This window comes from Melospiza melodia, chromosome 2, assembly GCF_035770615.1.
Source record: "Melospiza melodia melodia isolate bMelMel2 chromosome 2, bMelMel2.pri, whole genome shotgun sequence".
NCBI lineage: Eukaryota > Metazoa > Chordata > Aves > Passeriformes > Passerellidae > Melospiza > Melospiza melodia.
In genome coordinates this window covers 84,162,488-84,175,275 of record NC_086195.1, presented here as the reverse complement: position 1 = coordinate 84,175,275, position 12,788 = coordinate 84,162,488, and positions in this window count along the sequence as shown.

The window sequence follows — 12,788 nt, the reverse complement described above, 5'->3', positions numbered from 1 at the left end:
TTACAAATGGTAATTTTTTATCCAATAAAGATGTATCTAGCAGGGTGTCGCAGGCTGGTGAAAGATTAGGTGTTGTCTCTATATCATCCATACACCATCTGTGCTGTGCATTACTGCTAGGCAGCGCAGAGCCATTAGGGGAGAGTGGGGTAAGAGACCTCTGCCTGCCTTTTAGTGCTCTCAGCGTTCTGCAGAGCAGCCTCTTCAATGCTCTGGGCTGATGTCAGAGCGTTCAGAGTGAGGAGGCAACAGTGTTTTCTACACTCACTGCTTCAGCCTTCCCTAAAATCTCATCTTTGGTGTTCTGTAGGAAAACTGCATATAAATATTTATACCTGAAAACCAGTATTCCCCTTACTGTGGGTTCATGTTTTCCACTCCCTTTTCCCAATTAACCAGCTTTGCTGTGTTCCTCATTGTATTCCTTCACTCTGCACATGATGTCACTTGTTTGTCTTCATCTGGAGGCATCTCATCTACCCAGACATGTGTCTGGGGGATTACATTATAAGAAAAATCAGAATCTTCATTTTAGATTTTGACTTTTACAACAATTCATTAGAAAAGGAAGGGCACTCTGAGGAGATAGAGCTGAAACACTGTAACTACCTTGAGCACCTATAATGTCTTTTCAGGCTGTGCCATCTTATAGATTGAGACTAAGCTCTCGGAAAACATCTTGGAATTTTGTAGAGGTGTCAGGTTTCACGAGAAGCCCAATTAAATCTCTACACACAACTTTCAAAAGCCACTGGGAAACAAGAATTTAAAGGTTATACAGTAACCTAATTTAAAGGTTACACAATATTCATCTCCTAGAGGGCAATAAATTAAATCTTGGCTGATTCCCTAGAGTACACTAACCAATGCAACTGAGCCACTATGGGACTGATGGTGATTGTGAGTGCTGGGACAAAATTTCTGACATTCAAGGGAAAAAGAGGAACAGAGTGCTAATTGTGATTTAGAATGACTGAATTATCGCCTTTGTCTTCAGGTCAGCTAGATTTTGTAATTACATTTAATTAGGATATCTCTTAAAGCCAAGGGTTAGAGAAAATCTGATTTTCTCATTTTTGTAGAAAACAGTTTTGAGAACCACTGACCTCCTGTAGAAGGCAACTCTATCCCATCTGTCCTTTTGGGTGTAGAAGGAGGGAGCTATGACTGCATAATGCTGCATTTATCCATTACCCTTTGAAATACTTGACTTTATTAAAAAGCAGAACCCATGATATCCTACATCACTGTGTCCTGTATTTGACAAATACCAGAAGCAGACAAAAATAGGAAATAGTCAGGTTGTGATGTGTTTGACAGTGAATGGAAAGGGCCAGCATTGATTTTGTGTCACTTGAGTACCCCTCACTCACTCCGATGAAACCAGGAAGGAAGATGATGGTGAAGATATTATGAGGGATATATTAGGAAAGTATTGGGTTGCTGAAGGTGGGAACCAAGATATGAAGTGGAAAACTGAAGGACATTATAGAGGATACAGGCTGATGTGGAGGAAATATTGAGATAGAATTTGTTTAAGAAACGTCACTGCATGGAAGAGGAAGGAAATGGAGTGTATCTGAACTCTTTTGGCCTTATTTTCTATTATTGGTCTAATAACAGTGTCAGTTCTTCATAATAGTAAATAACCATACTTAAGTCCCTTGCAAGCAAATTAGAATACCTCTGTTCCTACAAGGATGCTGAAAGCTGAATTTCCAGCCTGAAGTGATTACTCACAAGATGTGCATTCATGCTGGCTTCAGGGCTGAGACCTGGTCTGTCATTTAATGAACTGGCCTGCACACTTGTAAAGATTATGTGATTTGTGTGGAAGCTCTCTAAAACTCAGTATATTTTAGAGAAGGAAGCTGAATTTTTAAAAATGTGACCTGTGCATCATTTGGCCTTAAAGATGCCAATTTTTATGTCTTAACAAATATTTGGAAGCTACACAGAAATTTTATAGCACAACTTTTAATGAGAAGGAATTTTCTCTCATTGACAGAGAATGATATGAAAGAGCAGTTTGGATTAATTTGGTTTCTTCATCTCTCAGTTTCCAAGGAAACATGCTTGAAATTAATGTCTGGAAAAATCATTTGGGGTTGCAAATGGTAAATTTTTGTTTGATTATATTAATAACAAATAGTTTTCCTAATTTGGGCATTTTGACACACTTGAGAACAGAATATTGTCACACTATATTTTGGAAGAGAAGGCAGCTCTCAGAGCAGTTAACACTGCTTTATTTACCAAACTTTTCTGCTTCTTCTCATTTCTTCAATTAATGGCCTATCAACAATGAAGGACAAGGGAAACTTTCAGAAAATTTCTGTTGTAGTGTGTTCTGTTAGTTTGTTTAATTGCTCCCCTATCTTCTGTATCATTCCCCCATTTTCTGTAATGGTTCTGCCCTCCCCAGTTTTTCCCGCCATTATGTTGTCAGTTATGCAGTTGCCCTAGTAACTCCCGCCACTGTTACTGTCAATCCCTTAAGTTATATAATTTCCCCTCCCCTCATTCCCTTTTAAGTAGACTTGTTTCTCCTCCCTGGGCCCAGTCAATCACTCCCCACCCCTCCTAGTTTGCCAGAATCATCTCCTCTCGGGGAGGCATGATTGGCTAGGGCTCCGGGGCCCCTCCCTTACATTGTATCTATTGGTTTTCCCTTAATGTCTATTATCTTAGGTTCACTCCCTGACCTTCCCCTATTGGTCCTTTGTAAACCCCTCCCTTGAATTCCTCCCCCCTTTATAATCCTGTTGCACCCCCTTGTTCAGAGTCACTCCCTGGTTGACACGTTGGGTTCTACAATGAATCTGACAGTCCCCAGTGAGTGTCCAGACTCTTCTGTCTCGTCTCTTCAGCAGCGAATCCGTCCGCCACGAATGCAGCCCGAGGCCATAGACGCTGAGGGGCGCTCATCTTGTTGCAGTGGGCTGTTGGTCGCCCCTCCTGCTAGCTGGACTCTCAACCTAAGGCCACACCTTGCTGCAAATTTCGAATTAACATATTCAAATTATTTGGTATGATGGCAAGACAGGGCATTATGCACCTTTCTGCTTGACTCTTGCCTCTTTTTCAAAATATACTGACAATGAGTGTTCTTCAGCTCCTGCATTACATTTACTTACACTTTGGTAACACTTTAGGAACAACTATTTGCTCAGTTGTGACAAGTTCTGTTAAACATGTGATTTTTCAAATTCCTTTTCCTAAGATACCACATGCTACATTAGCAGAGATAAAAGAGGAAGTTGTTAGTGCTAAGAGCTGACACTTCCTTTTTCTCCTGATATTGAAAATTATTTTTACATAAATTGTGAATATCCCCAATTACATCATTTTGTACCAATCAGAGCTCATCCATTTCTTTAATTTTGATCCAAGAAAATCCTGTTTCCATTCACTGAAGACCAGGATCACAGGAATGTATAGAAATTACATTCTTAAATAGTCTCAATTGTTTTCAGTGTCTGGAATGGATTTTACCTTTTAAAAGTTTGCATTTCTTAGCAGAGTCTTTGGTCCAAGAGCATCTTATTCCAGCAATGAGATTTCAGGCAGGACTCTGGCAGCTTCTGACTTGTGAGATGTATGAACTGACCTCTGCCAGTTTCTGTTGGTTGGGCTGAAGTGGATAAACTGAATGGGAGGTGAAAGTGGAGCTGCTTTGGCATCTGTCAGAAATGACAAGGGGAGTAAGTTAGATGACTGTAAAACACCAGTTGCAAAACATGCCAGATGCAGATTCATCCTTGGGGAATAATGGAGGAAATGCATTTTGAAAACAGCTTTCATCTCTTCATGGAGTGAGGCACCATCTTGATGTACTCATCTTCACCATCCTTCAGATGCTTACACACTGTTCAGATGTCTTCCTCAAACTATTTGCTGTGCACTTTAATCTAATTGTACTGATTTTTCTGGCAGGAGAACCAAAAGGTAGAAATTGGTTGCCAAAATCTGAATAATTAAGACAGTAATTGCTTGTCCCCTCTAAAGGACTCAAGCATTCAGTGCAGTTTTCAGTGGCTGCTTGCCTCTTTGTCATTTCCACCAGAGCAAAATGATGGGGTGCAAAATGATGATGATTTGTAACACTGCACAAGTGACTTTTCTAATAGCATGACTTGATTTAGAGCAATTTTGAATAGGGTCACAGGTGATTGAGAAATAAACCTTAATGAAGCATTTATAGTTGCTTAACAGGAATTACAATACTAGACCAAGCACAGAAATTATTTTCCCCATGCAAGAACATATGACAAAGCACACAGAAGATGTTCCTTACTAGATATGCACTGCAGCAGCTTCATCTGCATGCTGCTTCCCTGATCTGCACTGGTGAATGACATAGCTGTGCCTTGAATAAGACATATGGGAATTGAACTTCAGTCTGCTTGGCTGGATTTGTGTGTAGCAGCATGACCAAAATAATGGCCCACAAATCCAGTGTGTTTTCATTTGCTAAGATTCTGGCGACCCTAATTTTAGAAGCAAGACTTCTCATGCTCACCTGGAGACTGTCAAGAGTGTTAATAAGCCTACCGTGTGTTAACACATTGGCTCTTTGAAATTCTAGAAACAAATCCAGTCTCTGACTGTTATTATATCTCAAATCAAATGTTCTGCTGTCTCAATAGTGTGAGGTCTGGATGGATATTATTGCATAATATCAAATAACCAGTAAGAGGCCTTTCTCACTTAGATTTCACAGCATATAGCTTGTTTTTCATAGCTGTTACATCAGTGGAAACAAAGCTTCTCCAAAATGGGAGGTGAGACCTTCTTAATGAATTAAAGATCTTAATAGAAAATACAGGACTGAGGTGATGTGATGAAGCTACTTGAGGAAGAGTGATTGAAAGGTATGTATGTGTGTGTTGTTTATATAAAACTATATGATTGTGCAGCCCTTTGCTGCCTGAAACATCATCACATTTCCAGAAACTCTAGAAAGGAAGTAGGATATAATTAGACCTTGCTTTCATGTTCTGTGCTTAGAATTCAGGTGACTTAGGCAGCTGTCCCTTGGCTTCCTTTTTTTTCAAATTTATTATGAATGATGAAACTGTTTTACCCATAGGGTAAATAGTGAAGCAACAAGCAGGAGAGGCATTTCACCTGAGGGCAAAACACTTGTCCCAAAAAATCAGTTGGACAAACAGGTGAAGTTGGAAAGATAGCATAAAATGGACAGGTTGGTTGCATTTATCAAGGACATGTGTGCCTACACAGCCCTGTGTCTTCTCAGCCTTCTTCTCACACCTCTCTCATAGTGAGCTGTAGCACAGAGCACCAGATCACCAGATTTTGCTTTGTACTTGGGAGTCCTCTTGGCTGGAAGGGTGGTGAAGGTCTAATACAGTCTGCTTAAGTAGCTGTTGTAGCTTTTGTTTCTCATTTATCTGGGTGAAAATCAGTTTTACAGCCTGCTATGTCCTCCTGCCTCCTCTTTATCTACATCCCTCTAGTCCAAAGGATTTACCTCCTTATACAGCACCTTTCAGTATCAAACAGAAAACAGTGAATCTCATTTTTACTGAGTGTGAATTGGTGATTGTAAGTGCAAGGATGAAGCAGTAAAAATCAACAAGCACTGTTTTAACTTTTATGAACAGTTAAAGATGGGCCAAAGTCCATATGCTTCTTTAGAAATGTCAGAAATTTCCACTTCTTCCTCAGACCCAGATGTGCAGCAGAAGTTTCTAGGCTGTCCTTCTGATGGCATTAATTCTATACCTGAAGTTACCATACATTGCACAGGCCTATAATAATCTCCTGCTCTCTGTTGCTTGTGCTCATTTCATGTAAGTGCTTAGTGTGTCACATCCTAAATTAAAACTGGCTATTATCAAAGGCTCTGTTTTCTTACGCAATGCAATCTTTGTTATAGGTGTCATAGTTTTTAGGGCTATTGACGGAAAATACAAGCCTAAAATCTCAAAAGTATGCGTAGATAAAAATTGCCTCTTGGAAGCTGTGTCTTCATTAGAGAATATAATTATGAATACTAATAAATACATATTTATATACTATACTGTATACTATAATACTATAATACATATTTCCTTTCAAACAAATCTTTTTTCCAAGGATCTTGTTTGAATACTCATTTTAATTGTGATATAAGAAATGAATGCTTGAATTTAAAAAAAAGTTTTGTGTTAAAAATGTCATTAGTAATGGCTTTCAGAGCTACAGATGAGTAATGTGTGGGGAGGATGAAATGATTTCTTAGTATTTTCATATTAAATGTATCTCTTATATTCTTCATGCTTTTTAAGCTATTTGTTAGCACCATGTTGTTTACCATCTTGTCTATGTGCCCAAAACTGATTTAAACAAGTGGTACTAAAAGATCCCAGGAAATCAGAGCAGAGGAGTTTTATACACCCAAAGAAGACTACAGACTTGCTTGTAGGTACGGAGCACTGGAGACTCATTCAGTGTATGATCTCAGCTCTTTTTGGATATTTCTGTTCTGGGACAACATTTCTCTCATGTTCAGTGGAGCTGATTTTAGAGCTGATTTTAGAGAGTTGAGGGCCGATTTTACACTAGTCAGCAATAGGAGGATGTTTCTTTATTTGTCTGCTTTCTTATCCAAGCAGAACTGATTCACAGAGGGGAAATGGTAGCAGAAATGTGAGAAATGTTTCAGTTAAAACACTTTTGCCATCATAAGCCACACTTTTGGGTCTGTGTCCCTTTTGGATTTCATAGTCTCACAGCTCCTACTTCATCCTATATATCTGAGAAACTCTATCTCATCAAGCATCACCTAGCATTGAAAAGTGAAGCTGAGAGACTCCTTCCCTTTTAATAAGTGTTTTGTAACAAAAGTGTCAGAGAACATTTGTCTGATGTGGCAAAGAGCACTTTACTCTGATGTAATCCTCTCAGTGGCTGTCAGAGTGAAAAAAGAGTTGGATTCTGAGTGGCTATATATGGTGATTTTTAAGATTTATGGCATTAATGCTTTTCCCCATCACAATAAATACTGATAAGTGCAGCATTCAATAACTCTTTTGCATTCAAATTGTGTATAGTTTCATCTATATATGCCATTTTTAAAAAATTTAAGTTTAGTTTCCTCTCATCTCTTGATTTTTTTCTTACTTCAAATGCCTCCAGTGATTTAAGTTTAATGTTGTTTGTGTTTTAAAGCAAGACTGCAAGAAGTTCCTGGGTAGCTGGATCTTTTCTGGGCAGCAGTCATGTGGGGAGGGATCAGATGTAGCAAAGCTACCTTGAACCCTGGAGGTCCACAGGGATGTCACGCTGCGGTCACAGCTCTGCTTCCCTTTGAATAGGTACAGCGTGAACTCTCCTTGTTCATCCAACTGCTGCTGATTGATGTAAAAACATTAAAGCTTTACAGGCTGTGTCTGAAGTCTTGTTTTATTGCTTATGCCACTTCCTTAGCAAATAAATTCCCTGCCTAGTAGGGCTTGGATAACCCTTGGCCATGCTCCCAAAGCATGGGGAAATGCCGGATCCTAAAATTGTGCCTGGTGTCAGTTTTGGTGGCACGATTCCTTGGTTGTTGTATGCATCTGCCACTGCAGAATGACAGATGGTGCTTTGTCCAGTGCCTGGAGCTGTTTGAAGCACCCAGATCTTCTCTCTTCCTTTTCTCAGTTTCATGTGTATTGTCGCACAGGGACCACCAGGGTCATTGTGGGTGCTGAGGGACTGCAGCAGGAGCAGCTCGTTACCTGGGGTTTTATGAGGCCATCACAGGATATGATGGGGGAAATACGAGTTAGGACCAAGGTCGGCAGTGACTTGTAATTGATGCCACAAACCCTGGGGGCATTTTTTAAATGCCAAAGGGTCTCTGAAGGAGTATATGGTAGATTTGCTCCAGGCAGTCAGTGTGGAGGCTCTTGTAACAAAGGTGTGGGCCCTGGGAGTAAATGAGAGACATTAATTGTTGAGTGGAAATAAAATCCAAGGACAGCTGTTACCTTTAATAGTGGTATCAATAAGGGCAAAAATATCTCTAGTAAAAGTGAACTCCTCTCTTGAGATACCTTTTCCCTTGCAGTGAAAGTCTCCCACATGTTAGAGAAGTGATTAAAGAGCTAAAGAGCTGCCATGAACATTTTGTTAATTCCTTTGTGCTGTGCTGCTTGGTGAACCTTTACAAACGAGATTATTTACTCTCCAGTTCCTCCATTGTCATTCCCTTGCCCCTTTCTCTGTGTGGTAGCAGAAACAAAGCAAAAGTAGCTAAAATGTCAGCTTCTGAAAGGCATCATTTCGTTCATTTACACAATGCTATTATCAGTGCACACGGAACAGAGCTGAAAAATAATACAGGAATAAAACACAGATGGAGAGAAGACAGCGAATGGCAGGGAGCATTGAAAAAATGTTTAACCTTGAAAGAGTAGAACATCTTCCTTTTTCACATTGAACTCTTTAGTTTTCTGTCTTGACTTACAGTGAGGTTATAAAATAGTACTATTACAGACATTACAATTACACTGTGCTCGTTGCAATCCCTAAAACTCTGGGTTAAGGTGCAGAGAAAATTCCCAGAACATTTTTGTGTATTCATAGCTTTTTCAAGGAGGGAGGGGTGTCTTGTAGGAAATACTTGCACTACTTTCACCTTTGCTTTTATTAATGAGTTTCAAATTATAAACGAAGGCATTACATAAAAAATTAATTTTCAACTAATGTGCACAACCAGCATTACAGTATTTTATCTTACATGTGATGGGTGTTTTGGTCCTTGGTTTTGGTACCTTTTTAGGCTGCAGAACGAGTAACACTGAAATACTACTCATGCCAATGAAGAAATCATCTTGTTTGACCTTTCAGAAAGTGTTGATATTATAGATTTCTAATGAATGGAATAATGAGAGTAGCTCAAGCCATGAATATGTTTTGGTGCAGCCTTGTTTTTAGAATTAAGAGACTCTTTTTTGATAAATAATGTAAGGCATCTATGTGTTTGAATACAGAGACAATTCTACATTCAGTCCACCATCACCACCATCTATCATACTGAAGTACTTTTTATAGATTTATGCAGATAGGAAGGTGTCTAACTTTACTTTCTGTTCCACTATTCATGTGTTGACCTGAGATTACCTTTTTTGAAATTACAGTGTGCCTCCTGAACAGCCTTTGTTCAGAGCAGAAAAACCAAGTGTTTTTATCCTGGACAAACAGTGAATAATGCACAGTATTTTAGAACTATCCTAAGGGCACACACTTATTGTAAAACACTAAACAATGAAAATGCTGAATAATATGGATTTTTGCAACAGTTTGAAAGTCCCTGTTTTAAAATACATCATCTTCTGTATCATTGCAGCCAGTCCTGCCTGATCCATTTTATCTTGTATTTCAAGTAGGAAGGTAACATAAAAGATTACCTTTCAAAAGATCTGGCTCTGAGTTAGATTATCTCCTGTTAGGATTTCTAAGACTGAAGTGTTTGTTTCTCAGTTGTTGGCTGATAAAAGGTACAAGGGAATGTTCTCTGCTGCTATCAGGCAGATAATGACCTTAAAAAACTTCCCTGCATTGCAGACAATTGAACTGCTCTTGGGATTTTCAGTGTTCACCTTCAGTTCCTGCCCCTGTGTTTCATTTGTCATTGATTACATACTAGTTCTGAGGGACATGAAATGAAATTATTTTATTCATCATTGTGTTCTGTCAAAAAATTATGTTGTAAAGCTAACTTTAGGGTTTTTTATATTTGCTTGTTAAACAGATCCCAGTAACAACAGAGTAAAAAATGTTTAGCACAGCACAAAAGCAATTCTCCTTTCAGTTCTTCATGGTGAGCAATTATCTGAACAATATTTGTCTAGGCACAGCTGTTTGTTCTGATTTTCTTTTCTTTTATTTTAATTCAAAATTAAGCAAATAGCCATGAAAATAATTATAAAGAATTACAGACATTAGAGGCAAAAAAGCCCCACAAATCTTTTCAACTCCTCAGATATTTTATATGCTAAGAAACTTTGCTGTGTCAAATAAGGAGAAACTCTGAGACTGAAAAAAAGAAAATGTCACTTTCTGTGTTTGGAAAGTCAAGAAAGAGGATCTGAGGAACCTCAGATCAGTCAGCTTCGCCTTGGAACTTGGAAAGGTGACAGATCAAGTAATCCTGTTAACCATTCCCAAACATATATAGAGGACAAATGGGATGACTGGGAGCAGTCGGCATGTTTTTAACTTGATAGCCTTCTTGAATGACTTGACTGCTTTGGTGGATGAAGGGTGAGCAGTGGATGCTGTGTCTCTCAAGTTAAGAAAGTCTTTTGACACTGTCTCCCAAAAGATCCCACAGAAAATCTGATGAAACATGAGCTAGATAAATGAACAGTAAGGTGGATTGAAAACTGAGCTGTTCAGAGGTTGAGAGGCAAACAGGCCAGTTTGGAAGCCAGTCATTAGTAAAGTAATCCAGGGGATGGTACTGGATCCAGCACTGTCTAGTGTCTTCAACAGTGACCTGGACAATGGGACAGAGTTTGCAAAAGACACAAAACAGTGAGGAGGATGCACCAGTTGGTTGTGTTGCCATTCAGGGGGACTTTCACAGGCTGGAGAGATGGGCTAACAAGGACTTCACACAGTTCCACAAAGGAAAAAGCCAATCCCTTGCTCTGTTTGGAGGAATGATGCCGTGTACCAGTACACACTGGCAGGCAGCTCTGAAGGCCTTGAGTCCTTGTGGAGAGCTAATAGGTTCATAGCCAGCAAAGTGTCTTTGCAGTAAAAGCCAGCAAAGCTTCCTGGGCTGAGGTAGGAAGAGTGTTTCCACAAGGTCATGAGAAGTGATCATTCATCTCTGCTCAGCCCTGGAGAGGCACATCTGGAGCGCTGGGTCCGTATCAGGGCTCCTCAGCATAGGACAGACGTACGTTCTGAGGTGTCACTAAGGAAGGTGTCCATGAAGATCCTTCAGGGCCAGAAGCACCTGACATGCAGGAGGAGGATGAGAGAGCAGGGACAGCTCATCCTGGAGAAGAGGGGTCTCAGTGAGGATCTTAAAAATGTGTTTCAATTCCTGTTGGGGAAGAGCAAAGAAGAGAGAGACAGACTTCTCTTTTTCATGCTCAATGCCAGGACAGGAGCACAAATTTAAATACAGGAAATTCTGTTTAAATGTAAGCAAAATAAAAACTCTTTACTATATGATTGTCAAACACTGGAAGAGGCAACCCATAGATGTTGTGACATCTTCATTCTTGAAATATACTCAAAACCAAGATGGACATAATCCTGGAAGACCTGCTAGTTGCTCCAACTTGAGTTCATATTTGGGATTAGATCTCCAGAGGTGCCTTCCAGCTTCAATTTCTCTTTGGTTCTGTGATTCTGTAATCTCTATTTGCATAATTTTTCCTTTATTGCTTTTTAACAATCTGTCTTGCATTTTTTGCAACTTATCAGAGGAGGACAGGGCCATGAGGATGTACAAATTAAAGAAAAAAATAGCAGTTTTGAAAAGATCAAATCGCTTTTAAGAATGTACCATGACACTTTGATGTTTGAGATATTTTAGTCAGAAAAAGGATAGCTTTTGTCTTCTTTCACAGTAATAGGCAGTTCTGTTACTACACATGGAAACCCAAAACATAAAAATTTGAATTAAATTGTTAATTTTTATTAATGGCATACTTTAAATATTAATCTGTTGGAACAGATTGAAAATTAATATGGAAAAGTGTCATTCTGTCATTATAAATCAAATTTGGGTGGGCAGACAAGGCTGGATAAAGCTCAATTTCTACTTTATCCCAAAGTTCAAGAGAAAGTGAGTTTTAAGTGAAGATTTTGTCAAGGAGAGGAAAGGATGAAGTGCCTACAGTGGAGTAGTCAAGACTGGTTTTCCATCTTATCCCCACTCTTTAGCTAGTGCAATGCACATGGTTTGCTACTGAGGTGCAGCAGTTTGTATGTCAGGAGAGGCTGCACGGGAGGAAATTGCCTCTTCAAGGCAGGCACATGAAGTCTGGATGATTGCTAGCTGCCTGCAGATCTGCTTGCAGGGGCAACACATATTTTAGCTGGCACAGCAGCCTTTCTGGGGTGCTGGCCTTCAACTTTTGCCCCAGTATTTCATCACCTCTCTGCAGTACTGTGGTGGTACCAGTTGTGGTTTCTCTGGGTCTGGATTGAAGGCACTTGAGATGGCAGTTCATGTTCGGACTCGGGTGTTGATTATTTCTTATCAGTAAAACAGTCTCACTACTGTGAGTTTGGCAGCTCTTCATCACCAAGGCACAAAACAGCTGACAATCTCTTGTTACAAGGTCTTTTAAGACTAAACTATCCAATTGAGAACTGACATCTAGATTATTTTCCCTTTTAACCCAATAACTGATCTCAAAGAGCCCGCAATGCAGGCTTTTCTGCCCATATACAAAATGCCACCCAAACCCATGAAAAAGGAAGAAGAAGCATTAAGAAAAAACCCAGGATGACACCCTGTGCCCTCCATCTTGCTTCCATCCACAACATACTAAAAATCCCCAAACCCTAAATTTCTCACCAGGTGATACACCTACACTACTCTCTACAATCTATTTCACACTTTTGTGGATTCTAGTCTATCTTGAAGTCTGGGAAACTTTCTCCACGAATGAGGGTCAAAGTCAGTGCTCCCCTGGGAATGAGGGCACCCCAGAGCAGACAGAGAAATATTCCCTGTGCCCTAGGTTTCCACAGTACCAGCAGTGGGACTGCTTTGCTCCTCCCCTGGCATTCCCATCCATTGTGGTTGTGCGCAGAGTCCTGGTGTG